Source organism: Equus quagga, chromosome 22, assembly GCF_021613505.1.
Source record: "Equus quagga isolate Etosha38 chromosome 22, UCLA_HA_Equagga_1.0, whole genome shotgun sequence".
In the NCBI taxonomy this organism is placed as follows: Eukaryota; Metazoa; Chordata; class Mammalia; order Perissodactyla; family Equidae; genus Equus; species Equus quagga.
The window spans coordinates 22714028-22740150 of record NC_060288.1 but is presented as its reverse complement, the minus strand read 5'-3'; the positions used below and the strand labels follow the sequence as shown (position 1 = coordinate 22740150).

Below are 26123 nucleotides of genomic sequence, written 5' to 3'. Positions count from 1 at the left end.
GAAATGGGGGGCTGGCCCCGTGGCCGAGTGGTTAAGTTCGCACGCTCCGCTGCAGGCGGCCCAGTGTTTCGTCAGTTCGAATCCTGGGCGCGGACATGGCACTGCTCATCAAACCACGCTGAGGCAGCATCCCACATGCCGCAACTAGAAGGACCCACAACAAAGAATATACAGCTATGTACCGGGGGGCTTTGGGGAGAAAAAGGAAAAAATAAAATCTTTAAAAAAAAAAAAAAAAAAAAAAAAGAATTGGAAATGGGTCTTGTCATCAGATAGTAGGGAAAATCAGATGAACAATCCAGGAGAGGTTTCAGACAAATTGCCGTGAGCACACAATTAGAGAAGAAGGTGTCCATAGGTTATGGAAAGAGAGGGGGCCTTAGGGATTTGGGTCCTAAAGCATGTGTCAAATTGGGGCACACCGAGATTGGCTCCAGGAGGACATTTCAGGAGACTAGAACCACGTGAGCAAAAGCCTGGAGGTACACAGCTGCATGTCATATGAGGAATTCAGATTGTCAGAAGCACAGTGTTTGTGAGGGGATTAAGAGAAAACTGGGAGAGCCTTGGATGCCAGACCCTGTTTAGTAAACAGTGGAAAAGCCAGTAAATGGTTTTAGGCAGGGAAGTAGTATGACCAGGGTTGAGCTTCAGAAGGATTAAACTAATGCACAGGAGAGAGTAAATGCAGAGAAATAGGAGGAAGGCTCTAGCAATAAAGCACATGAGAGGTAGGGGGCCTAGGAATAAAGCTGATAAAAATGAAGACACCGGGATGATCTTGGCAACATCTTGGTGAGGTTGAAGGAAGCGAGAGGGAGAGCTGAAGATAACTGTATGTGACTGCAAGGAAAATGCCATTACTAAAGTGGGGAACCTAGAAGTGGGTTTGCCGGGTGGATGAGGAATTCACTTTGGGGTACATATTGAGTTGAAGTCTTAGGAAAATATCTGAGAAGGTGTCAGGCAGAGAGCTGGACATTCTCACTTGGAATTTGGAAGAAAGCTAAAGACTGGAAATATAAATACGGCAGCCTTCTGTGTACAGTTGATGGTGAATATACACAGCAATTGCAAATTATATAACACATTACATTACATACTATGCAAGATATGTAGTGTTCTTTATTTTTGTTGCTGAGTGTTTTCAGATCTTCTAAAATTGGAGGTATCTCCTCTCTGTGTTAAACCAGTGCTTCTCAACGTGTGTTTAGCAATTATTAGTTATCTGTTACTAGTCCAAGACAAGTACAGAAGGTGAGAATAAGCATTTAGAATCTTTTAAGGCAATTGATGGAGTAACTTTATGTTTATTGACTGATAATAAAACGTTTGGATTTGCATTTTGTGCATCTTTTTATCTATTTTACTTTCTAGTAATTTATTTATATTATACTTTAAAAATTATTTATCCACAGCAAATTGGAAAAAAATTTTTTAAATGGTCTGATTCTGCACACTAGTTTGAGAAGCGCTAAGGCAGACTTTACCTGGATACCTTTAGACCACAGTGAGCCAGAAACTTCAGGACACCAAGAGAGAAAAAACTGGCCAAATGGTTGCACTGTCTTTTTACTCTGCTTAAAATACAGGGCTAAGCAATACTCAAATAGTATCCCCTGATGAAAGATGAGATTCTTTAAATTGTTCAAATGAGTTGAAATTGTTCTAGAGTTGAGAATATTCTCTATTCACAGTGCTTTTGGGAGCTACGGCCGTGGGAATGCAACCTGGGGCCAAGAATCCACTGCTCAAAAGGAGGGAGTTTCACATTCTTGTTAGTGCTTTTTTTTGAGCTAATGGCAGCCAGCCCTGGGGGTCCAGTGGTTACGACCCACCGTTCATTTCCCACGGCCTGGGTTCATTTCCCCATCAGGGAACCACCCCACTGGTCTGTCAGTGGTCATCCTGTGGAAGCTGCATGTTGCTGTGATGCTGAAAGCTGTGACACTGTTTCAAATACCATCAGGGTCACCTGTGGTGGACAGGTTTCAGCGGAGCCTCCAGCCTAAAACAGACTAGGAAGAAGGATCTGGTCACCCGCTTCTGAAAAATTGTCCACGAAAACCCTATGAACAGCAGCGGAGTGCTGTTTGATACAACACTGGAAGGTGAGAAGATGGCGTAAAAAGACCAGGCAGGGTTCCGCTCTGCTGTCCACAGGATTGCTAGGAGTCTGAATCCACTTGACGGCACTAACAACAAAGCCTATAGCTATGTCCCATCGTAATTCTCATAATTCATTCACAACCCTTAATGACAATTTCCTCATAGGGGATAAGATGCAAATACAGATAATTTCCAAATGAAAAGGAACTTTTGACAGGAAATTTACAGAAAGGACAGGCTCTCTTCTCTCGCTGCCAGTCTGCAGTCTATCTTTAGGAAAAGACCCTTGCTTAAGACGCACAGATGATCATGCTGTATTAATCCTTTCTGAACTGCGTAGGAAGGAATCGTGTCATAATAAGGGCAGTGATCTTATTCCCCATCAGGAAACTTTCCATATTTTAAGTTTAATTTCCATTTGAAGTTCATGTTCTGCCAAAGTGGTAGAAACTCAAACTCAGTTATCTGGGATTTCTCCCATCTTTGTCTTAGGTTTAAGCTTCATTTTGGGGGGCTGACGTGGGTTTCTTTTCTCTGAGATCCTGCCACCTTACCCAGGCTCTACTGAAGGATCAGGGCACCGGTCTCCTCTGATCCCTTACCCCACAGACATATCTTAGGTCAGCCTCCACCTCATCTAGCTCACCGGAGGTTTGAATTTGGTACCTCTGAATCACAGTTTCCCAGAAGACATCCTCTAGGAACTCCCTGGTGCTGAATGCCTGATTCAGGGCCCCACCAGCCCATGGGAATGGGAAAAGACTCTCCTTCTTGAAGGAGGCTCATTAGTGCGCCACGGTGCAAACCACGTGAAGGGCTGGCTAGATTTCAGCCCCCAGTCGACCTCTGGCCGGGTGCCTTCCCGTAGGGTGCAGTGTCCCAGATGGACTATTTCGATTTGTCAGTCCCCTCCAGTCTCACCTCCTTATTCCCTGACCTAACCTCCCTGAGATTCTCTTTCTCAGCATAGGAAATCTGAGCCTGCAGAATCTCCCCATTCCAGGGAATCCGTTTCCCTTCTGAGGGTTGGGAAGAACTTCCCTCATAGATGTTTCCTCCTAGATCTTTTTCTATGCTAAAAATTCATGCCAATCTTGTATGTTTAGGCCTTAAAAAACCCCAGAAAAACCAATGAGGAAAAAACCTATTGCAGTCTCTGTTTTCTGAAGCAAAAGGCAAACAAGCCTTGGATTACTCAATGTGGGAAGGGACAAAGGAGAATGAAAACACTAGGAAAGAATATCAGTTAACACTGAAAAATACTCGACCGCATATCCTTCACATGCTGAAAATACTCTTTTTTGTTTTCCCTCGTCAGTGCAGTGCAGATATTTGTTTCATTCAACAACAGCCAAATCATGTACCTCTTTGGATTTGAATAATTTTCCAATCCATAAACAACAATGTTGCTTTGTAGCAAAAATTATCTGAACATTTTTTGGGCCTAGGAATACTGGTATTATATATAAACGAATAAATGCTATCCACTAAATATGTATTTAAAACATTCAAAAGTTGCCCCTTCATTCTTGAGAGAAAAAGTCAATGAAGACACCATACTTAAGAAAGCACAGAAACTAAATAAAGCCTTTGAAATGATTTAAATATCCAGCTGATAGGTTTTGGCAATGACAAGAAAAATGGTCAAGCTGACTTTCCCTACTGTCCTTTAATAAACAGATTATTAAGGCTAAGTTGAACTAAATTAAATGTTCTCTTATGCATATATACACATATATTCTTCCGGTCATTGTCATCTCAAATTTGTTGTAATGCCAATAATGAGGATGAGGACAAACCCCACCTTGGAAACTGATGATTTATATCAGGCTTTTAATGCTAATAATTATATTTCAGAGAATGTCGCTAGGTGCACAGAAGGTTAAAATAGGGATTTATTTAAAAATGAAACATTTCATTCAAATTCCTAACATCAGTGAAGTTTTAGAAACCATTCATGTATATGCAGAACTTTTCACAATCCAGTTGAATTAACAGGACATACAATAAAATGAACCTCGCCCCCTAAAAAAAGAGTAATTTCACTGCTAAATTAATGGATAAAAATAAGTGCTAGAGAACTTTAATTGTAGTATATGAAGTCTGTTTTAAAGAAGCAGGTGACATCTTCTCAAGAAAAGGTCTATACCACTCAGACTTTGGTTTTACTTACTAGTTTTAACTTACTAACTAGTTCTTTGTAAGCATGTCTCGCAGATTGATGTGAACATTGTTCAAATATGTATTATTCAGCAAAGTCAAGGTTCTCGGCATTTGAAATAACAACTAATATTTCTATGTCTACGAGGTACCAAATGCTGCATGCATGCGTGTTCTACAGACATTATATGAATTTCCAAAACAAACCTACAAAGTGGGAATGTTATTTCCATTTTACAGATGAATAAATTGAGGCTCATAAAGGGAAAGAAATTGTCTAGTTGCACATGGCGGTATGTGGGAAGTGTGAGATTCAAATCCAGGCAGTCAATGTATATCATCCACACATATGCGTAACCAAGTGTTTTTAACGAATTGTTTAAGATGGTAATGAGGGCTAAAATGTACTTCTAAGCCAATTGGTGGTATTTTTCCTGGAACAAATTGACTCTAAGAAATTATACTCTTTCCAGTAAAAATAAATTTGATAAATAAAAATAATGTTAATAAGTAATCTAAAACTATCTTTCTGAGAATAAAGTTCCTGTTAATCCTGACGAGGAGACCAAATTTAAAGCTTACTTTTGTCCATTTTGCAGTACAGAGAGCAGAGGACTTTATCGTAGAGCCATGACTTCTTTAAAAGAAAGCATTAGTTTTGTCAACTCTCTTCTAGTTTATTATATATATGTTTATTGTAAATTATTTTGTATATATTTAAAGCAAATCAAATATTTTATTCATCCTAGTAAGGCAGATAATTAGCAAGCTTTGTCTTACTAGAAAAAGATGGAGAAGAAGCAAGTAGATATGGCCCTTTCTAGGGGAAAAGAGCTCCACATTAACATTTCTTTAATTAGATGTTTCACTTAAGGGTTTAAAAGAAGGCTTATAATTAAATATTGACAACCGTAATCCTCGCCAGGGACTTATATTCATGTTTATTTAATGAGTATATTTCTTTCACATGACATTTAACATTTTGGATCTTTCTTGCCTGTTGATTTCTGATATAAATCATGTAATTTTGATGATCTAAAAACATCTAATAATGAGATATTTCTTATTTTAAAGATTCATTAAAGTGACCATTCCTAAATTAATCATTAACTTCAGTTCCTTACAATGAAATTTCTTTTAATGGAGCATTTCAGAATTACATTGAAAGAAATCATGGGACTCTATTCAAGATGTAAAAGAAATATTGATGTCAATTACTAAATTCCAATATACGCAAACATGCACTGTGCCTGTTATAACAGGCTGCCTCGCACATTCGCACCACCTAGTTTTGGGCTGAAAAAATGAACCTTGTGCTGTTGTCTGCTATCCAGCAGTTGTCTTTCTACCCTGTTCTCTCTTGTGGCTTCATTACAATTCTGCTTCTAATCCTTCTGTCTGTGTCTTAACCTTGTGGTGGAGTTTAACCTTGGACTTGATGAGTCAATTTGGCTCTTGGTTTAACCCTCAAAGCTCCTGAGAACTTGGCTTAAGCCCCCCTACGATCTCTCTCTGTGGATTCTCTGTTAACTGTGCTGCCAACTTACACCAACCCCCGTGACCTTACCGAGACATCGACCTCTTGGCTGGAACCACACCTGTCCCGCCTACCAGGGAAAACCGAATAGCCAATACTTGTTTTCCTTTTTCTTTCATTAAATGCTCACTCGTCCCTATTATATCTTCATATTAAGTGAGAAAATTTCTGATAAGATATTTATACATTAAAAAAAGATGTTATAAAGGAGTTTAAAATAAAACTGTTGGTAAGAAAACAAGACAAATTTAAAACATAGTATATTCCACAGGATAAATGGTTTGCACTCCTTTAAACAGTCAATGTCATTGGGGGGGTCAGAGGAAACATGGAAGAAGCATTTTCTTCCTAGGTTAAAATAGACTAAAGAGATGTGAGAACAGTTTAAAATGTGGAACCTTGATTGGATGCTAATTTTAAAATATAGCTGTAAAAGACGTTTGGGACAATTGTGGAGTGAATCACAGAATGAGTATTAGATAGTCTTAGAAAGTTATTATTGATTCCCTTAGATTCAATACAGTATTAGAGTTATGTAGGAGAATGTTCTTTTAGAAAATAAAAGATATTTGTATCCATAGGCCGTGTCTCTGAGTTCAACGCTAGCTCATTCTGATATCGAGTTAGCGTTAACACAGGTAGCAGCCCTAGTGGTCTAGTGGGAGAGGTTCAGCCCCTTCTCCAATACTTCAAAGATCATGTATTTTGTTCTTGTTACAGCCGTTCGTTCCCAGGAGTGAAATGGAGTTGGAACTGTTTTTACCCCATTTCTCTGTGGACTTGTGTTACCTCAGTCAGCTCTGCTGGTCTAGTAGTTAAGATTTGACGTGCTCACTGCGGTGGCCTGGGTTCATTTCCCGATCGGGGAACCACCCTACCCGTCTGTCTGTTATACTGTGGCAGCTGCACGTTGCTGTGATGCTGAAAGCTCTGCCACCCATATTTCAAATACCAGCAGGGTCACCCATGATGGGCAGTTTTCAGTGGAGCTTCCAGAATAAGACAGACTAGGAAGGAGGACCTGCCCAAACTTGCAAAAAAATTCGCCATGAAAACCCTGTGAATTGCTATTACCTGATTTTTCAAAAGATGCTCAAGGCTTATTTTTGTCCAAATGTGTTTGTTAGTTAATATAGTTTAAAAGATTCTCTGAGTTATTGGCAAGTCTTCTTGTCTTCACCTTTGGGAAAATGGGGTTAATGAGGAGGGAGACAGTTCCCCATGGGTCTTTTACACTTCTGCATGTCCTTGCTGCATATGCCAAAAATGCAAGGCCAAGATGGCTTTTCACTGGGGAATTCATTTCCTTAATACTGACACTTTGAGTTTAGCATCTCGTGTGTGGGTACTCCAAAGACACTTCTGATCCATGTACTTGTCGTTGTTGGAAACCACTGTTTTTGCCTGAAGCTGACCATGAAGCAGGATGCAACCCTGTTTTTGCCATAAAGAATTAGTGAATTATTCTTGCATTAACGCATCAGGGAAAAAATGTGTTTTTACCAATGATTCCCTTGGGAGATGAATGGTGATTTATATCAAACGTTGTGCAGTATTTCACTACAAAGATTTCCTTAGTTCTACTTCCTACAATGGCAAACGAGATTGTTTCAGACAAACCACCACCTGAGTTCAACTGAAAAAGCAGGACAATAAATAAAAAAAACACGCAGGAGTAAGGGGAAACTGGAAACAGACCGGCCTCACAGGGGCTGAGACCTAGATTTCGATCTTCTTAATTCCTGATTGGATCAAGGTGATTTGGGATTGCAACAGCCCCTCAGCCCAGTTTGCTATACAAATTTAATCCCCTCTGAATTTAAGCTGTAAGCAACTACATGTTATCAAAGACACAGTTTAAATATAAGAATACGGAAATGTTGAATACAAATGTATGGGTGAAGTGTTTGTATGTGCAAATTCTAATGACAGGAAAGCTGCTTAGCTCTAATAATAGCAAATCAAGTAGACTTTAAAATCAGAAGCATTAGTGGAGGTAACAGGGGCCATTTTATTAAAACGAAAGGGCCAATTAATTAGAAGATAGGAAAATTCTAAATATAGAGGCATCAATAACATAGTTCCAAAAATATATAAAGGTGCATCTATTTTTGACAGACCTGGAACAGTTAATATCTGCTGTTCAGGTTTCTACCACAGATGCAAGAAAAAAGTGTTCTCGTGCTTTCTGTCTGATTGTGGCAGCCAAGATTGAAAGGGGGAAGATAGGGGTTACCATACATGAGGAGGAGATAAGTTTACAACTCAGAAATAACCTCGTGAACAGTGAAGAGCCTATTTGACTCCAGAAAAAGAATCTAAAATTTGAGTTTACAAAGAAATTATGTGTCTATCTGTATCTACAACAACTGACAGAGCTCAAAGAAGAAATAAGCAAATCCAAAATCATTGTGGAAGATTTTAACATACCTTTCACAACAATTAATAGAAGATATGCAGAAAAAATTGAACAACACGATAATTACTCTAAAGGCTATAAAATTTATTATAAAGTTACAGTAAATAAGACATTGTGTTACCGATGCAAAGATAGACAAGTAGGCCAGTTCTTACAGAAATAGACCTGTAAGTATATGGATGTTTGTTGCAAAGTTGGCATTGCAGATAATGGTGAAAAGATGGTCTTTTCAACAAATAGTGCAGAATCAATTGTGTATCCTTAAAGAAATAAAAGAAACTTAATCACCTATGTCACATTTCATGCAGAAAAATTTCCAGTGACTTGTAGATCTAAATATGGAAAGAAAACCTGTGAAGCTTCTAGAAGAAAATGTGGGAGATGATCTTCATGTCTTGGGGATAGGCAAAGATCTCTTAAATAGGACAGAAAAGTGCTAAGCAGAAAGAAAAGATTGGTAGATTACATTATGTTAAAATTAAGAACTTAGTTAATGCAGAGACTATTTACTGGAAGGTTTTTCATTACCCCAAAACAGCTTTGTAAGGCCCTGTAATTGTAATCAACCGTTGGATAGGAAGTCCTTTGGAATTTGTTTTTGAGTTGAATTTAGCTTCTCTTCTCAGGTTATTATCTGTGTAAAAGGTTGGAAGACAAAAACCTAAATAGTTACAGTTTAAGGCTTAGAAACACAGGTAAACATAGTATTTCCACAGCAAAGAACCAGGAATGTTAATCCTTTGACAAATTACCCTGGTAAAATATGATTTTCTAGTTTATGCTGCTTTTTAATAAAGGGCAAATCCTTGTAGATCTATTATCCATTTCAGCAAATTAAGCCATCAGTGCTGAAAAAGACTTTATTTCAAAATCAGGAGTTACTGAATTTCACTGAATCTACAATGCGATTGATTAAAGCCACACTATTATTTTCCATTCCACTAAAAAGAAAAACGTTGCCAGTTAAACTATGATACAATGCTTTCTTATTCATTAGAATTGTTTTATTCTTTAGTCTATAGGTGTCAATTATATCCACTTGATTGGTGGTGGTGTTGGGTTTACCCATGTCCTTACTCATTTTCTACTTGCCAGAACTATTCATTTTTGATAGACGGGTGTTGAAGTCTCCAACTAAAATAGTGGATGCATCCATCAGTCCTTGCAGTTCTATCAGTTTTTGCTTTACTTAGAGTTAGGGTTAGGGTTAGGGTTACTTATTTTGATGCTGTGTTCTTAGGTGCATGCACATTGAAGATTGTTACGTCTTCTTGGAGAATTGACCCCTTTATCGTTATGTAATGCTCTTTTTTATCCCTGATGAGTTTCCTTGCTTTGAAGTCTGCTCTGTTTAAAATTAACAGAGCTACACCTGCTTTCTTTTGATTAGTGTTAGTATGGTCTATCTTTCGCCATCCATTTACTTTAAATCTACATGTCTTCATATTTAAAGAGGTTTTCTTGTAGACAACATATAGTTGGATCTTGATTTTTTGATGCACTTTGACAATCCCTGTCTTTTAATTGGTGCATTTAGACCACTGGCATTCAAAATGACTATTTGATATAGTTGGATTAGTAGCTACCATGTTTGTTACTATTTTCTATTTCTTGCCCTTGCTCTTTAATACTATTTTGTCTTCGACAGTTTTTCTACCTTTTGTGGTTTTAATTGAATATTTTCTATGATTCCATTTTCTCTCCTTTCTTTGCATATCAATTATATATATGCATGTATATTTTACTTTTTTTAGTGGTTGTCCTACAGTTTACAATATACATTTACAACTAATCCAGATCCATTTTCAAGTCTGTTATACCATTTCATGAGTAGTGTGAGTACCTAATAATAACAAAATAGTCATAATAACTCCCACCTGTGCCTTGTGTCATTGCTGTCATTTATTTCACTTATATAAAAGCATATATAAGATATATATATATGCACATATGCATAAGATGTATAATAAGCATACATAATCAAATACATTGTTGATGATATTATTTGCAAGAAACTGTTTGTTGTTAGGCCAATAAAGAACAAGAAGAAAATAAGTTTTTTTTTTTTAAAGATTTTATTTTTTCCTTTTTCTCCCCAAAGCCCCCCGGTACATAGTTGTATATTCTTCATTGTGGGTCCTTCTAGTTGTGGCATGTGGGACGCTGCCTCACCGTGGCTTGATGAGCAGTGCCATGTCTGCGCCCAGGATTCGAACCAATGAAACACTGGGCCACCTGCAGTGGGGTGCACGAACTGAACCACTCGGCCACGGGGCCAGCCCCAGAAAATAAGTTTTTATATTAACTTCATTTATTCCTCCTTCAATGTTCTTCTTTTCTTTAGGCAGATCCAAACTTTGACCTATATTATTTTCTTTCTCTCTTAACTTCTTTCAACATTTCTTCAAGGCAAGTCTACTGGCAACAATTTTTCTCAATTTTTGTTTCCCTGAGAAAGTATTTCTCCCTCACTTTTGAAGGATAATTTTTCAGAGTATAGAATTCTAGATTGGTTAGTTTTTCTCTCATCACTTTAAATATTTTATTCTCTCCTTGCTTGCATGGTTTCTGGAGAGAAGTCAGTTGTATTTCTTATCTTTGCTCCTGTATTGGTAAGCTTTTCTCCCCCTCTGGCTTCTTTCAGGGTTTTTTTAATCTTTTATTTTTCTGAACTTTGAATATGATATACTTAGGTGTAGTTTTTGGGGGGTGTTTATCCTGCTTGGTGTTCTCTGAGCTTCCTGAATCTGTGGTTTGATTTCTGACATTAATTTGGGGAAATTCTCAGTCATTATTGTTTTAAATATTTCTTCTATTCCTTTCTTTCTTTCTTCTCCTTCTGGTATTCCCATTACATGTATACCCTTTTTGTAGTTGTCCCATACATCTTAGATATTCTGTTCTGAGTTTTTCCATCTTTGTTCTCTTTGCCTTTCCATTTTGGAAGTTTCTGTTGATATATCCTCAAGCTCAGAGTTTCTTCCATCAGTGGTGTCCCATCAAAGGCATTCTTAATTTCTGTTACAGTGTTTTTGATCTTCAGCATTTCTTTCTGGTTCTTTCTTAGAATTTCGATCTCTCTGCTTACATTGCCCATCTGTTCTTGCGTGTTGTGTACTTTATCTGTTAGAGTCCTTAGCATATTAATCATAGCTATTTTAAATTCTCGGTCCCATTATTCCAACTTCCCTGATGTCTGGTACTGTTGCTTGCTCTGTCTCTTCAAACTGTTTTTTACATTTCAGTATGCCTTATAACTTTTTCTTGATAGTCAACAAGATATACTTGGTTAAAGGAACTACCATAAATAGTCCTTTAGTAATATGGTGGCAAGTTTTCAGGGGAGGGAAGTGTTCTATAGTTCTATGATCAGGTCTCGCTTTTATTGAGCCTAGCCTTCTGGACTATGAATTCTCAGTTTCCTTCCCTCCACCCCTTAGGTGGGACAGGATGGCTACAGGGGGCTGGAGTTGGGTATTTCCTTTCTTCCATGTGAGTCAGGCTCTGATAGAACCCCAGCAGGTTAGGCTGTGGTGAAATAGTTTCTCCTGACGGCAGACCTTGTTAAGAAGAACAGAGCACTCTGGCATATTTCAGAATGGTTCCTTTTCTCCTCTGCCTGCTGGAAGCACAAGGGGATTTTTTCTGACTTTTATTGTGAGAACTTGGTTGAGCTCCTGGAGATAAAACTCATGAAAGCATGGAGGTCCCGTATGACTAGGGATCCCTGGAGTTTTTAACTCTCAGCCTTGTCCCTACTGAGCCTCTAGTAATTTGTCAATTACAGTTCAGGTTTTCCTACTCTGGCACTGGTTTCCATGCGGGATTTTGCTCCAGTAAGTTGTGTGTCTGCCTCTCCAATTCTGGGGGCAGGAGTTTGCTCCATGACCTCCCTTCTCTAATACATCTAAGAGTTGTTGATTTTTCGGTTTGTTCAGCCTTTTACTTGTTGTTCGGATGGAGTGGCAACTTCCAGGTTCCTTACATGAGGAACTGGGAACCGGAAGTCTAGGCTGGCATTTGTCTGGGTCTAAAATAGGAGTAGAGTTGTCTGTGAAGCGTTTTCCTGCCTGACTCTGTGCTCCGTGCTGCGGTGGCTAGAGTAAGATCAGGCTGTTGCCTTTTATGGGTGTCTGAGGCAACCAGCAAGAACACAGCCATCCCAAGACTGTCTGGTTGTCTTAGTTCTTCTTTCTGCTTTGGTCAACTGAAAGCCTTGGAGCACAAAGGAAAAAGGAAACTCTTTTGTGTTCCCCCAAGTGCCTCCTTTAATCAGACCGAGGTTTTTCCTGGGTATCTTGCCTTGCCACAGAGTCAGACTGTTTCATTGTTGTCACTTGCATTTGGAAAGGGTGCTCTTCTGCAAGTGTCCGCACCCAGACATACAGTGGATTTTCACTCATGCGGACAATTCAACATTGTGACAGAAAGCCTGACCAACTGCTCCCTGTGCTGATGTTTGCAGGCATCTGGGGTCCTGGTCCCTGGTCTGCACTGAGCAGTCATGGTCAGCCCCTCAGGGACCTCGCTTTTCTCCTCTGAAATATGAAGGTTTGATGAATTCCTCTTTTCCTTCCAATACTGACTAGAGGTCTATTATGTGCTGGGACTAGGGTACAAGACAAAGTCGGACACGATTCCTGGGCTTTTGGGGGGACGTGGGGTAGGAGTCTGAATGGGTTAGAATTGTAAAACTGATGAATTACAGCCGTGGTTCTCAAGGTGCCATCCTGAGCCAGCAGCACCAGTAGCACCTGGGAATTGTGAGAAATCCAAATTCTCACCCATCCCAGACCTACTGAATCAGAAACTCTTGGTGGGGCCCAAGCTCTCAGGTTTTAACAAGCTCTCAGGTGATTCTGATGTGTGTTAAAAGTTGAGAACCCTGAATCAGATTATAATCTGAGAAGCAAAAGGCAGCATGAACAGAAGCCGTGGGTACAGCCCCTTTGCCTTGTGCGCCCAGATTTTATACTTTAGACTTGGAGGTAAATATCTCCCAATTCCAGTATTCTGAAATTCTGTTTGTGATATTATAATACAGTTTTGAAGTTAAATAATAGATTTATGGAGGCATTTTATAGTAATGTTATATATATAAATATAAGCAACGGTAAAGCTAATATATTTAATTCTCCTTATTCGTGGTAGTTGTGTTCTGTAAAGTCTCTGCAAACGCTGAAATAGCGAATCCTGAATCAGTGCTTCTAGAGGCAACACGGGAGTAGATTCCCATGAGCCTCTATCTCAGCATTTTCATCAACTGATCAATACATAATCTTGTTTTATGTGTTTCTATTTAAAGACAATTATTTGCTATATACTGTTGACTCATTAACTTGAACTCATGGCCAAGGGCAGTGTAACCCATGCCTAAAGGGAGCTTCTGTAAGACACACGTTTCTTCCACGAGGCCCGCCGCAGCCTTCTCGGGCTCAGGGAGACCAGGCAGCACTTCAGCACTACGAGTGGAGGCCATTTTAGACAGCGAAATCACCAACTGAAAGCACAAAAATGCAAAAACATGGCCCTAAATAGACCACAAAAAGGACACTTGTTTATAGACTGAGAACTGAAACAAGAAGGTAGAGCGTCGCCTTGTGCCAGCTCGGCTGAGAGTGTGTGCTTCAGGCCACTCAGACTTTTTGCTGCTCTACACATGTCCACAAATTAGCCTGAGAGCTACCGAGTACCAATTTTGAGGGAACAAAGAAATTGTAGCAAGTAGGTGAATTCGCAAATATGGATCCACAGATAATGAGGATCAACCATATTTTAATATTTCAATTACATGAAATGAAATGGAAACTTATAATAGTGAACCAGCAATTATTACAAAGCCTTCATTTTCTGCTCTACTAATTGAAAGAATAAGTGAAATCAAACATTAAGAAGTACTTTTTTGGAAAATTTGACTATATTGATGTTGCAGTTTGGGAAATTAAACTCTCCATAGAATAAGTTGTTTTCGCTTTGAAATTCTGATGGATTCTTTTTAAAAAATATTTATAAAACAGTTTTTGGCCTGTTGGTTCTTTCTTTCACTTCCTACTGGTAAAAGTATGGTAAAATAAAAGCCTAGAAGTTAGAAAAAAATATTGAGGATTAAAGAATGTTATTGAGCCCATTTATTCATTGCATTAAGTTGAAACATAAAATTTCTGTTTTTTTGGTTCAGAAAACAGTATAAAGTTGGCAATTTCTTGCGACCTTACCTAATCTTTATTGTCCTTGACAGATTTCATCAGTTATTTAGAAATTGTTGGGGGGCCGGCCCTGTGGCCAGAGGTTAAATTTGCGCACTCTGCTTCAGCCTCCGGGGGTTTCACCGGTTCGGATCCTGGGTGCAGACATGGCACTGCTCGTTGGGTCGTGCTGGGGCGGTGCACCACACAGCACAACTAGTGGGACCTACAACTAGAATATACAACTGTGTACTGAGGGGCTTTGAGGAGCAAAAGAAAAAAAAAAGATTGACAACAGTTGTTAGCTCAGGTTCCAATCTTTTAAAAAAAAAAGAAAAGAAATTCTTGAGTTTCTAAATAACCAACTTAGGTTTTTTAAAAATTTTGAATAATATGCTAATTCTATATCCTTCTATAATGTTATACAAACTGTAGACCTTTCTAAGTTTTTCATACTCGTCATATTCAAAGTCTAATAATTTTTCCTTCCGCTCTCTCTTCTCAGAGACAGCATTCCTCTAAATTTTAAAACTTTTAAATATTCTTTGCTAAATATAATGAGCTTGAGCTTCTCCATATTATTTGTAGAGGGTGTTGAGGGGTATGCCCTGCATAAAAGATTGAAGTACAGGGTTGAATGAGCTTTTTTGCCAACAGCTTAAGTTTGAATGTTGGCTCTGCCATGCCATCAGCTTCTTTGTGCCTCAGTTTACTGATCTGCAGCACGGTACCAACAATATTCCCCCCTTCAAAGAATTGCTGTGACATTTAAATGTACTAACACGTATCAAGTGCTTAAAACAAGGACCAGGATGTGGTAAGTATTCAAGAAATGTTGGTGAATATTGTTATAGGGCGTATTTGGTATATCTATAAGTGAGGGCCATAGAACATCTTTCTGATGGAAGGAACTTCAACAGAAATCTGCAAATTAGATCTGAGATGAATCCTAGAAAGAGTAAACTTTTGAAGCCAGACTGGACAGATCTGGATAAAACTGTTTACCCTTGGTAATTTACCTCATGTTACTGACCCTTGGTTTTCCTTTTTTATAGAAAAAAGTAGTCACATTCAGGATTGTGTTGAGGTTCAGAAGTAAGGTATGTAGGTCCCTGACCCTATTTGATCCCTGACCTGCCCCTATTTGCCTCCCAAATTGAAAGCACTCCATCCATTGAAGATGCCAGTACCGTGACACTTTCTGTTGGCTGTGCATACTAGATATTGTTCACTGCAGTAGTGGTTTCTGATCTAAACAGGATTTTACATCTGTACTGGAATGAAAATTCACTAAATCCTAAGTCTTGCAAAAAACATGCATGGTATTAAAATCCATCTGAACGTGGTTTCCAAAGGGGTAAATTTACGATGGAAAAAGAGTGCCATCTAGTGGTTTTCTTCCAGTATTGCATGCAAGCATTTCAATTCAGAGTGAGTTAGGTATGTAGCAGTATTTTGCTTCAGGTGGGCTGTTCTTAGAAAAATTTGATGTAAAGCACATTTTTGTTATTATTTAATGTCAGCTGTAACTTACTGTAATTTCTTTCAATCCTTTCAAAATAATGTCCTTATAAATTTCACCACCTAGGTAAAAGAGTTTTTCACATTTATGTTAAACAATATATTAATTCCATATTTTTCTTTAATTTTATATAAGCTGTGGACTTCATAGTTTACCCAACATTTTCTAAGATTATTATACTCTTCACATAAAACATAATATTGTTTTTGGGGTTTTTTTAATTAATTTTTTTTTTTTTTTTTGAGGAAGATTAGCCCTTAGCTAACATCTGCTGCCAGTCCTCATCTTCTTGCTGAGGAAGACTGGCCCTGAGCTAACATCCATGTCCATCTTCCTCTACTTTATATGTGGGACACCTACCACAGCATGGCTTGCCAAGCGGTGCCATGTCCGCACCCGGGATCCGCACCGGCGAACCCAGGCCGCCGAAGCAGAACATGCGAACTTAGCCGCTCCGCTACCGGGCCAGCCCCCAAACATAATATTGTATTGGTCTTCTTGGAAAGTAGTTACTAACTTGTAAAATATATTTAAATATGCAGAGGAGTTTAACACAAGCATTTTTTAAATAGAGTTTTTACTTTAGTGCAGTTTTAAAGTAACAGAAAAGTTACTCCCGATTTTTGACATCTTATATTATGATGGTACACTTGTCACGACTAATGAACCAACACTGATGCAGTATTAACTAAACTCCACACTTCATTCCAAGTTCACAAGTGGATTAGTCAGGGTTCCAGAGAAATAAACCAATAGGATAGTAAGTCTGTATCTACATCTATATGCATGTATTTATAGACTTATATAGATAGGGATATATTTAAAGATACAGACAGAGAAAGAGAGAGAGAGAGACAGATAGGTTTACTTTAAGGAATTGGCTCAAGTGACTCTGGAGGCTTGGTAAGTCTAAAATCTGCAGGGGGCGCCGCAGGCTGGAGACCCAGAGAAGAGCTGCCGTTCAAGTCCAAAGGCAGTCTGATGGCAGAATTCCTTCTTGCTTAAGGGAAGTCAATCTTTGTTCTCTTAAGGCCTTCAGCTGATCGGATGAGGTCCACCCACACTGTGGAGGGTAATCTCTTTCACTCAAAATCAACCGGTTTAAAATTAGCCATTATAACCACTTTTTCCCCAATGTCCTTCTTCTGTTCGAAGATCCTATCCAGGATACCATATCATGTAGAGATGAAGTGGCATTCTTGTCATATCTTCTTAAGGGGACATGCTATCATCATGACTCATCACTGAGGACGCTCACCTTGGTCACCTGGCTGAGGGAGTGCGTGTCAGGCTTTTCCCCTGTAGTTATTTTTTCCCCTTGCCATAGTGTGCTCTTTGGGATCAAGCCCACCCTCAGGGATGGGGAAAGTGGGGTTTAAGCTCTACCTCCTGGATTGGGAGCATGTACATAATGCATTTAGAATTCTTCTGTGGGAGATTCAACTCTTTCCCCCCATTTATTTGTTCATTCATTTATATCAGTATGGACTCACAGATATTTATTTTTGTTCTTTCGATTATAATTCAATACCCCCTTTGTCGGAGTCCAGCTCCAAGAGAGTCCAGGTTCCTGAGGGATGAACGGCGTCGGCGAAGGGAATGAGACTGCACACCAAGTTGGTGGAAGCAAGTCTGAAGTCTTTATTGTCAAGTGTGTGTTTATATATATTTTAAGGGTTACATAAGCTTCTGGGATACATTTATTTTCTCCCCTGAAGTAGCTTGATTTTTCCCCATGATATCATTTTACTTCCTTAATTTATTTGGGTCGTCAGCAGTTTTTAAAGGTTATTTCCTTTATTCAGTCTTGGGAAAGAGCTGTTCTTTTCATTTTCTGGGTAAGTGCAGTTAATATTTATAGATCTCTACAGAATTCTTTGCAGGGGGCGAGACTCGGGTTATGTTGGAGGACGGAACAAGCCTTGGGGCAAAGGTGAGCCAAGGTACGTTTAGACCAGGCACGTACAGGTCCCCACATCCTCTTATATAACTCCCACACTGAGACATCTGACCCTTTAACCCTCTTTCTTCGGCAGGGCCCTGGGGATGTTGAAGGAGTGTTAGTCAGAAGAGGGTCTTATCTATTACAGTGGGATTCACCTTTCCCAGCAGATTCCCCTGGGTAAGCCCAAGCGTCATGAAGAGAGCCAATGCAGCAACTAGTAACAGCAGATTGAGCAAGGGGGACCCTCGGCCGTTCCTGCAGGGGTTGCTTTGCAATTCCCATGGTTCGTGTGCTCCGACTGTGTCACTGGGCTGCAGCAGTTGCAGGACGGCGTCTGGCACACCTTATTTATTTTGTTACTCACATTGTTCCAGCTTTGGCGATTCGAGGCTCTTTCAGGTTGGCTCCTGTGTCCCTTTGACAAGCCCCATTCTTTTGTGGGGTTTTTTTGAGCACTTTCTCTTTTTCTGCCACTACAAGATGCTCCAAGTACATCTTATATTTTCCCTGTCCTAGCCCCAGAATCATCCATTTCTCCAAAGAGCCCTAGTTTGCTTTTTGGAGAATGGTTTTAGAAACCAGTATCTAGGTGCTAGGTGTGTGCATTGCTACTGGGGACAGCTCTGCGGCAGAGACAGGAAATACGTGTGTGTATGTGTATATTTGCAAAGCAAGGACACAGGTTTGATACACAGAAGTTTCAGTTTACATGATACTTGTGCAAAGGAAGGACGCCTGTATTGGGTAAATATAAAAGATTCTGTGTAACCTTTATATATTATGATGCATAATAATAAAATGAACACTGGTGAATTCTTCACTCAATCTTTTAAAAAAACCTCTCAGTTTAAGTAACTCAATGTTTTAAAAGGAGGAATGTTTGAAAGGGGGAATAATTTAAGTTAAAATTGGTTATGCATCTACAGGCACTTTCCAAAAATCACCTCTAATTCACACAAGTCTACAAGGAAGATAATAATATTAGAATTGTTTTTGACCATTTATGCTCAGAGAATTAAGTTACCAGCTCAGGATTGCATTACTAGAGCAAGGCAGAGCTGGAATTTGAAGTTGGGTCCATTTTTAGGCAAGTTAAATCTTGCTGATAACTTCTGATATGTTTTTACATTACTAATAGATTTTCAGAGGGCGATCCCATGCACAATTTCATTTCATCCTAATGAATTCTCCAAAGTAGGCTAAGGCAGGTCCTATTATCCTTATTTACAAATGACGCTAAGAAAAATATTTTTCTTTTATTAATCATATTCAAATGTAGAACGTTTTTAATTCATTTTTTTTGAAAAAAATTTCATTTGTATGGCTATATAAATTTCAATGTGTCTTCAAGGATAAACTGACAAGATCAGTAGTTTGGTTCTGATATGCAGATAAGCATTTATCTGTGTATTGTTGATGTTCATGATCACTACTTGGAATAAGTGTGTATTTAGAAAAGAATATATACATATATAGAGAGGGAAGAGAATGTGTGTGTGTGTATATATGTATGTATATGTATATATATCTTGCATATGTAATATGCAACTTCAGGCTTGGCTAAGAAGGATAGAGTCTTAAAACGTTTAAATGATGTTAAACATAAAAGTCAAAGGATTTTATAATCTGGAGCTACTGTCTAGCACATAGGCCACTAGCCACATGTAGTGAATGAGCAGTTGCAATGTGGCTAGTCCAAATTGAGATCTGCTGTAAGTGTAAAATGCACACTGGATTTCAAAGACAATACCAAAAAAAGAATTTAAAATATCTCATTAATAATTTTTTATATTGGTTACATGTTGAAATGATAATATTTTTGATAGATTAAAGAAAATAAATTGTTAAAATTAATTTCACCTGTTTCTTTTAACTTTATTAATGTGAATAGTAGAAAACAAAATTATGCATGTAACTCACATTACGTTTCTACTGGAGAACACTGCTCTAGACCAATCCAATGAGAAGATTTTCTAACTTTAATCTTCAAGTAAGCAATATTGCTCTAGGTTTTGAAATTTAAGAGAAGAGAGAGATGAACTAAAGAAAGAACTGTCCATGATGGATAAAGAAGATGTGGTATATATATGCAACGGAATACTACTCAGCCATAAAAAAGATGAAATCTTGCCATTTGCAATAACATAGATGGATCTTGAGGGTATTATGCTAAATGAAATAAGTCAGAGCAAGAAAGTCAAATACAGTATGATCTCACTCATAAATAGAAGATAAAAACAACAACAAACAAACAAACATATAGATTCAGAGATTAGATTGGTGGGTACAGAGGGGAGGGGAGTAGGGAGCAGGGCAAAAGGGGTGATTCGCACGTGTGTGTGGGGATGGATGGTAATTCATCTTTGGGTGGTGAACATGATGTGATCTACACAGAAATTGAAATATAATGATGTACACCTGAAATTTATATGTTATAAACCAATGTTACCTCAATAAAAAAAAATTAATTAATTAATTAAAAACTTTCCAGTTTTCAAGAATTCATATGAAATAGAAAAGAGTCCAGACTTGCTGGGTTTGAAAATAAAACTGTTTCAACATCATAGTCTCTCTGGGTAAAACTAAGAAATGGCTTCCATGCAAAGATGGAATCCTGGGCAGGGGTAAATGTGAAACCAAAGGGTCGGCTTATTAAAACCTCAGGAAGATTTAGGGGCTTAAGGCTGTTGTCCCACAGCAGCCTCACAGGTGCCCCAAGGACCTGTCCCCAAAAGAAAGGTCACTGTGGCTTATGGCTAATGGAGTGAACTCCAGTAAAATCCAAAGAAAAACACAACATTTGTATAAGAGGATTATATTGGCAGAGTGGTGGAAGGACTTCCAGCTGGGTCTAGAGGGGTCACAGACTTTTTTTCCTCCCCTCTCACCCTTTTCTGGAAGGAGGCAGGCTGAGAGCCTATTCACTGGCAAACCTTGGCCATTTCGTACTCATGAGGATGACTTCAGAGGGTGGAAGCAAGAGCCCAGAAGGGAGACCTGAGAGCTGGGAAGAAGCCAGAGAGCAGAAGTGGGTCCTAATCAAGGAACTGGAAACATGAGCCTTCTTGGGGTTCAAACAGCCGTGGACCAGTGACGGCTGTGCCTCCCACTGCCCCTCCTTTCCAACAGGAGTGTCAACTGCCCTTATCCGTCTCTGTCTCACTATTGTCTGTTGGACGTGTGGGAGGTTGTTGGCTTGTCTTTTAGTTCGTAGGTCTTCAGGTCCAGAGGAAATGCCCCCAAGGAGGAGTTTCCTCATCCTCACCTGGATGTAGTTGAGAGGATGAAATTTTAGGGGATCCTTGAGAGGCCTGAGTATACTGTGCGTGTGAAAGGAGTGTAAATAATGTGTGGCCACAACGTGGATTATGGCAGAGTAAAGACGTCTGCCAATTCTTTGACATTCTTCCCGTCCAGAGGTGGGTTCTATTTTCCATCTCTTTGAATCTGTGACTGCTTTGATAACAGAGCACAGTGGAAGTGACACTATGCACATTCCAGGCCAGCCTTTCATAGAGCTGACAGCTTCTGTCTTGGTTTCTTGGAGCCCTGAGCTGCCATGGAGGCATTCTGACCAACTGCTGGAGAGACTGCTTGGGAAGGTCTTAGGACCATATGGGAGGGGGGCCCAGCTGTGCCCAGCTTTCCAGCCATCCTTCTACCCCAAGGAGCTAATACATGAGTGAAGCCTTCTTGGACCCTGCAGATCAGCCCAGTGGCCAGCTGTATATCACCAAGTAACCCCAGTCAATGCCACATGGAGCCGAAGAACCACCCAGCCCAATCCTGCTGGAATCCCTGAATTCTGTGGATTGTGAACATATCAAAAGGTCTGCTGTTTTAATCCACTAAATTTGGCGTGGTTTGTTATGCAGTAATAGAAACCTGGGAGACACACACACACACACACACACACACACACACGCTGATGAGTTGATGAGTGACCTTGAACATGTTACTTAAGGTCTCTGCCTTCCTTGTTTCATCAGTAAAATTGGATAACAGCATTTACCTAACATGGGTGTTAAAAAATTAAACAAAGTAACATCTATATAAAGCAACTAGCAGATATTTGGATCATAACATTTTTCTTTCTTTCTTTTGTTTCCCTGTCATGGTTCCCTTTACATATATATTAGTATATATATATGCACACACCCCGCATACAGACACACACGAACATATACACGTATATATGCAAACACATGTCCCCACACATACACATATGTATCAGGATTTAAAGTCTCATTCATTTTAGAATTTATAACCACTTACCATTTTAAAACTGATTATTTGTAAACGTGGTGAGGCTCCTGGTATCCTTGGTTCAAGAAATGGATTATTGTTTTGTTGTTGGCAGTGGTTTCTTATCATCAGCTTAAGGTTGTCCGTTAAAAGTCAGATTCAAAATAAATAGACTGAATTTTTCACTAATAACCCGAACAGACATGGTTTACTGTGTAAATGCGGGAGACTGAGCAGGAGTCACAGGCAGGCATGTCTGTCCGGGTTCAGGCTTAGCTGGCCTCAGATCTCAGAGGAGAATGGATATGCAGGCCAGGGTTAGAAAGAGTAACCACATCCACTTTTTAAATTGTAATTATTAAAAATCTTTTAGTAGGCAAAGGCATGCCATATGTAGTGACCATCCTTTGACACCTTGCCTGGAAAACGTATTTCACTTCCGCCAACTCATTTCTTTTAGTTTATGAAAATGGTGGCTTGGTAATTTTGCTGTCTCACAATGACTCTGGTCCTCGTATAATTGTGACTCCAAAATTGAAATAAGCATACATGAATAAACCAAAGTGAAGATACGCTGTCTGGTTTGTAGAGAAGTTATTGGACTGCATGAGATAAAGCATCTGTGTATTTGAAGATGGAGAGCCATGCCATGAAAGGAAATCAACCTTTGCTGCGTAATTAGACCTAGACTTCCTGTTAATCAGATTAGCAGCTGCCATTTCCCAGGTCTGAGACTTCAATGTTTTTAAACCTCTCTCTGCCTACCTCCCCCGCCCCCCCGCCCCGTTTGATGGGCGAAGGCGGGCAGGTGAAATCCTGCTGTAGTTCTGGGCTCTTTCTGTTAATTAAAATTCTATGTAGAAGAATTAAGGACAGCAAACACCTGTCTGGACAGACCCCGCCGCCCAGACAGACAGACCCCAGGGAAGGAGTGGAAAGACCAGACCCGCGCGCGCTGGAGGCGCAGAGAGGGCGGCAGGGCGGGTGCCAGGAGGCCCAGTGGCCTGTAGCCAAAGCTCAGGTCACGGGATTAGGAAATCTGGCTTTGGCCACAGGAAGGGGGGACTGCGTGCTTTTCCGGAGTCGGGTTCCTGGGAAGGCGGGCCGCGGTCAGAGGGCAGGGGGAGGGCAGGCAGGGCGGGGTGCCCGGCCAGCCTTGGGAAGAGGGGGTGCCTCCAAAGGGCGCGGCGGCAGGGGAGAGGCAGGGAAAGGCGTGCGCGGGGATCTGGCCCCGGTGGGGCGAGCGGATCCGGAGCGGGGAGCAGCCCGGGGTTCCCCGCGTACAGCCGCGCCCATGGGCCGCGTAGACGCGGCCGGGAGAGCCCCTGGCCGCGCCGCTGCGGGCTCGCGGGTGCCGGGCGCGCCGCGGCCGCACGCGCAGGACTAGCGGCGGGGGGCGCAGGGCTGGGCGGGCGCGGGGCCGCGGGCTCGGGGGCGCGGGGGCGCCGGGCCGGCAGTCGCCTGCAAGGGACGTGCCCCGGGGGACCGCACCCGGCGGCGCCCAGGCCTCGAGGCGCTGGGCCCGGCCAGGGGGACGCGAGCCCAGGCCTGGGGCTGATCGTGATTGGGTAAGTCTCGATCTGGGAAGGGAGGCGGGATGAACTTTCTGTGGTGTCATCGTTTTGTGCCATGCGCGTGATTTTTCCCTGCTTGCGGAGCCGGATTCCCTCCGGTCTGTTTCCTTGCGTCCATTCATGAAATCGCTCCTGCTGACATCGTCAGACCTTCCCAGGCGAAGTTGCTCCCTTGGTCTGAGAAGCGTTCGTCGCATCTGCGATGACTTCTCCATCAGTCCCCAGAGACGAGAAAGCCACGGGAGCTTCTTGGGTCTCCTTATGTTAAGCCGGGGCGGCGTGAGTGTCTTATGGGAGGAGCAGCTTCGTGATGGCCAGTCCACCCAGAAAACCATCCAGCGTTTCAACTCATTCAGAATACAGTGTTCATTTCAGACCACCCTCTTAAGTGGAAATACAAAGTGTTGAAAGCTTCAATCCCTGTATAATAACTGAATTTCTGCAGGGCAAGGTGGCAGAGGTTGATGGGTTATCACGAGGCGACTTTTAAAACGTAGAAAGAGAATCGAGTCATTTCCTTGATGACTGGGCTGGAGTGACGCTCGGGGATTGGGACTCAGCCTGAACTTTGCTGCACCAACAAATTAGTGCGATATAGTGCAGTGGTTGCGCTTGTCTACCCTAAAACCTAGGTCCTGTCCCCAAATGAACAGCCTTAAATGTACCGACTAGCAGTATTTTATCATCTCTAAAATTTAAGCAGTATAGACAGGAACTAGTGCAAAAATGTTATATGTCTATGTTTTATGTAATAAAAGCTTAATAGACATTCCACAACTTTCAAGTTTTAAATATTTAAAAATATTTATAGGACACATCCCATAAGTTGTGTACTCTTCCTTAGACTATAGAGGTTACCTAGAAGTTGGTAGTTTACAGGGAATTAAAGATGTTCAATATTTTGCATGAAATAACAGTACAGTGCATGGTTAGAGGACAGAGAAACCGAAGACTCAAAACAAAACATAAAAAGAAAAAAGAAAAGGCAAATTTTATAAATTCTATTTTACTTTGCAATGTCAGTAACTCGAGGTTCCTGGAGAGACATGCAGGTCAGGTGGCCTGGGTCCTGGGACCAGCTGCATCCCTACCTTCTTCATGACCTTGGGCAGTCATTGAGTTAATGGGCTCAAATTCTTCTGCAGAATTCTTTTGAATTTTGTGGTCAAATGTATGTTATTACACTGAACTCTGAAGTTCGAGAACTTCCACAGAAATAGACTTTAAGGAGAGGAGGCAGGGAAAAGCAGAGGAGAAAAAAGTTGGAGGAGTGGTATGGTCGTAGATGGTGTTTCAAGGCATCCACTTTGTAATAATCGCCCCACCATCCCTGATGGTCAAGACCTCCTGTCCTCAGCTACCCTGCAAAGTGAGCAGGCATGCTGATCTTGGCAAGGATGTGATGCGATGTGGAGAGAGGAATTCATTCTTCCACTTTGTAAATTTTCTTTTTAGTTTGAAAAGACTTCCTCCGCCTCCCTCAGGAAAAGGTTGCATTTTCTGGAAGGAGAAATTATTGTTCATTGAAAACAAAACAGATTGGCAAGGATCTGATTAGTGACTTCAGTTTTCAGGTTGCAGGAAAGGCAGAGGAGGAGCTAGAAGCCACAAAAGTGGAAATGAGTGGAACAGAAGCTCCGTTTGGTTGTTAAAGTCATTTCTGGAGATAGCAGCTACTCTAAGAGCTGTGAACTTTCTTTCTAAAGGACAAAAAATTCTCCAGAAAAATCTAGAATTTGGAGAATATATATTTTTATAGTTTTTTATTTGAGTTCATAATAGTTTATTTACATCATTGTGAAATTTCACTTGCAAATTATTTCTTGTCTGTCACCGCATAAGTGCTCCCCTTCACCCCCTGTGCCCACCCCCCCGCCCCCTTCCCCTGGTAACCACTGAACTGTTTTCTTTGTAAGAATTTGGAAAATATTTTTGTGTCTGGTCATGATGTAGCCTTTTGTATTAAGCATGAACATTCAGAATAATTATAGACCAAACACATGTTTTTCGTTTAAGTCGTTAATTTATCTTTGCCTGTTGATTAATTCAACAAACACAGACCGTCTTTATGTGACAGGCGTTGTTTTAGGTGCTACAAATTAAAAAATTAGTAAAGTGTCAAGATCTTCACAATAAAAAGCCGAAGTACCAAAAGAGAACTATATAATCCAAAATGCTTTGGGAGGTATAAAGAAATAAGAACACAGGGTTTTCATAAAGTAACACATGGTAACAGTAACAGCACCGAGCAAGATCAACCTGGTTTATCCACTGATTACCTAGACACCTTACACACTCGATCTAATTTAAGGCTCACAACCACTGTACGAAAGAGTTAACAGGATTGGCTCTGTTCTACAGATGTGGGTTGTCACGAGTCCAGCAAACGAAAAGTGACTTCCTCAAAGCACACAGCTCTCGGTGGCA

The 26123-nt window shown here is 40.4% G+C and overlaps 1 protein-coding gene and 1 non-coding gene across 3 annotated transcripts in view; both read left to right on the top strand.

Moving 5' to 3' along the window:
• FAM149A (family with sequence similarity 149 member A) overlaps positions 1–26123 on the top strand; it is a 57674-nt gene that overhangs the window by 5948 nt on the left and 25603 nt on the right. The window contains exon 1 of one of the 2 annotated variants that reach the window (XM_046648615.1): positions 23249–23690. The exons of the other annotated variant lie outside the window; for it this stretch is intronic. The gene's annotated coding sequence lies outside the window, so the exon portion shown is untranslated. Of the gene's footprint in view, positions 1–23248; positions 23691–26123 lie in introns of those variants that run through there. 2 annotated transcript variants of the gene reach the window in all.
• Positions 7906–8037, top strand: LOC124231852 (small nucleolar RNA SNORA31). The gene has a single exon (XR_006886700.1). It is a non-coding gene; the product is annotated as a small nucleolar RNA SNORA31 (small nucleolar RNA).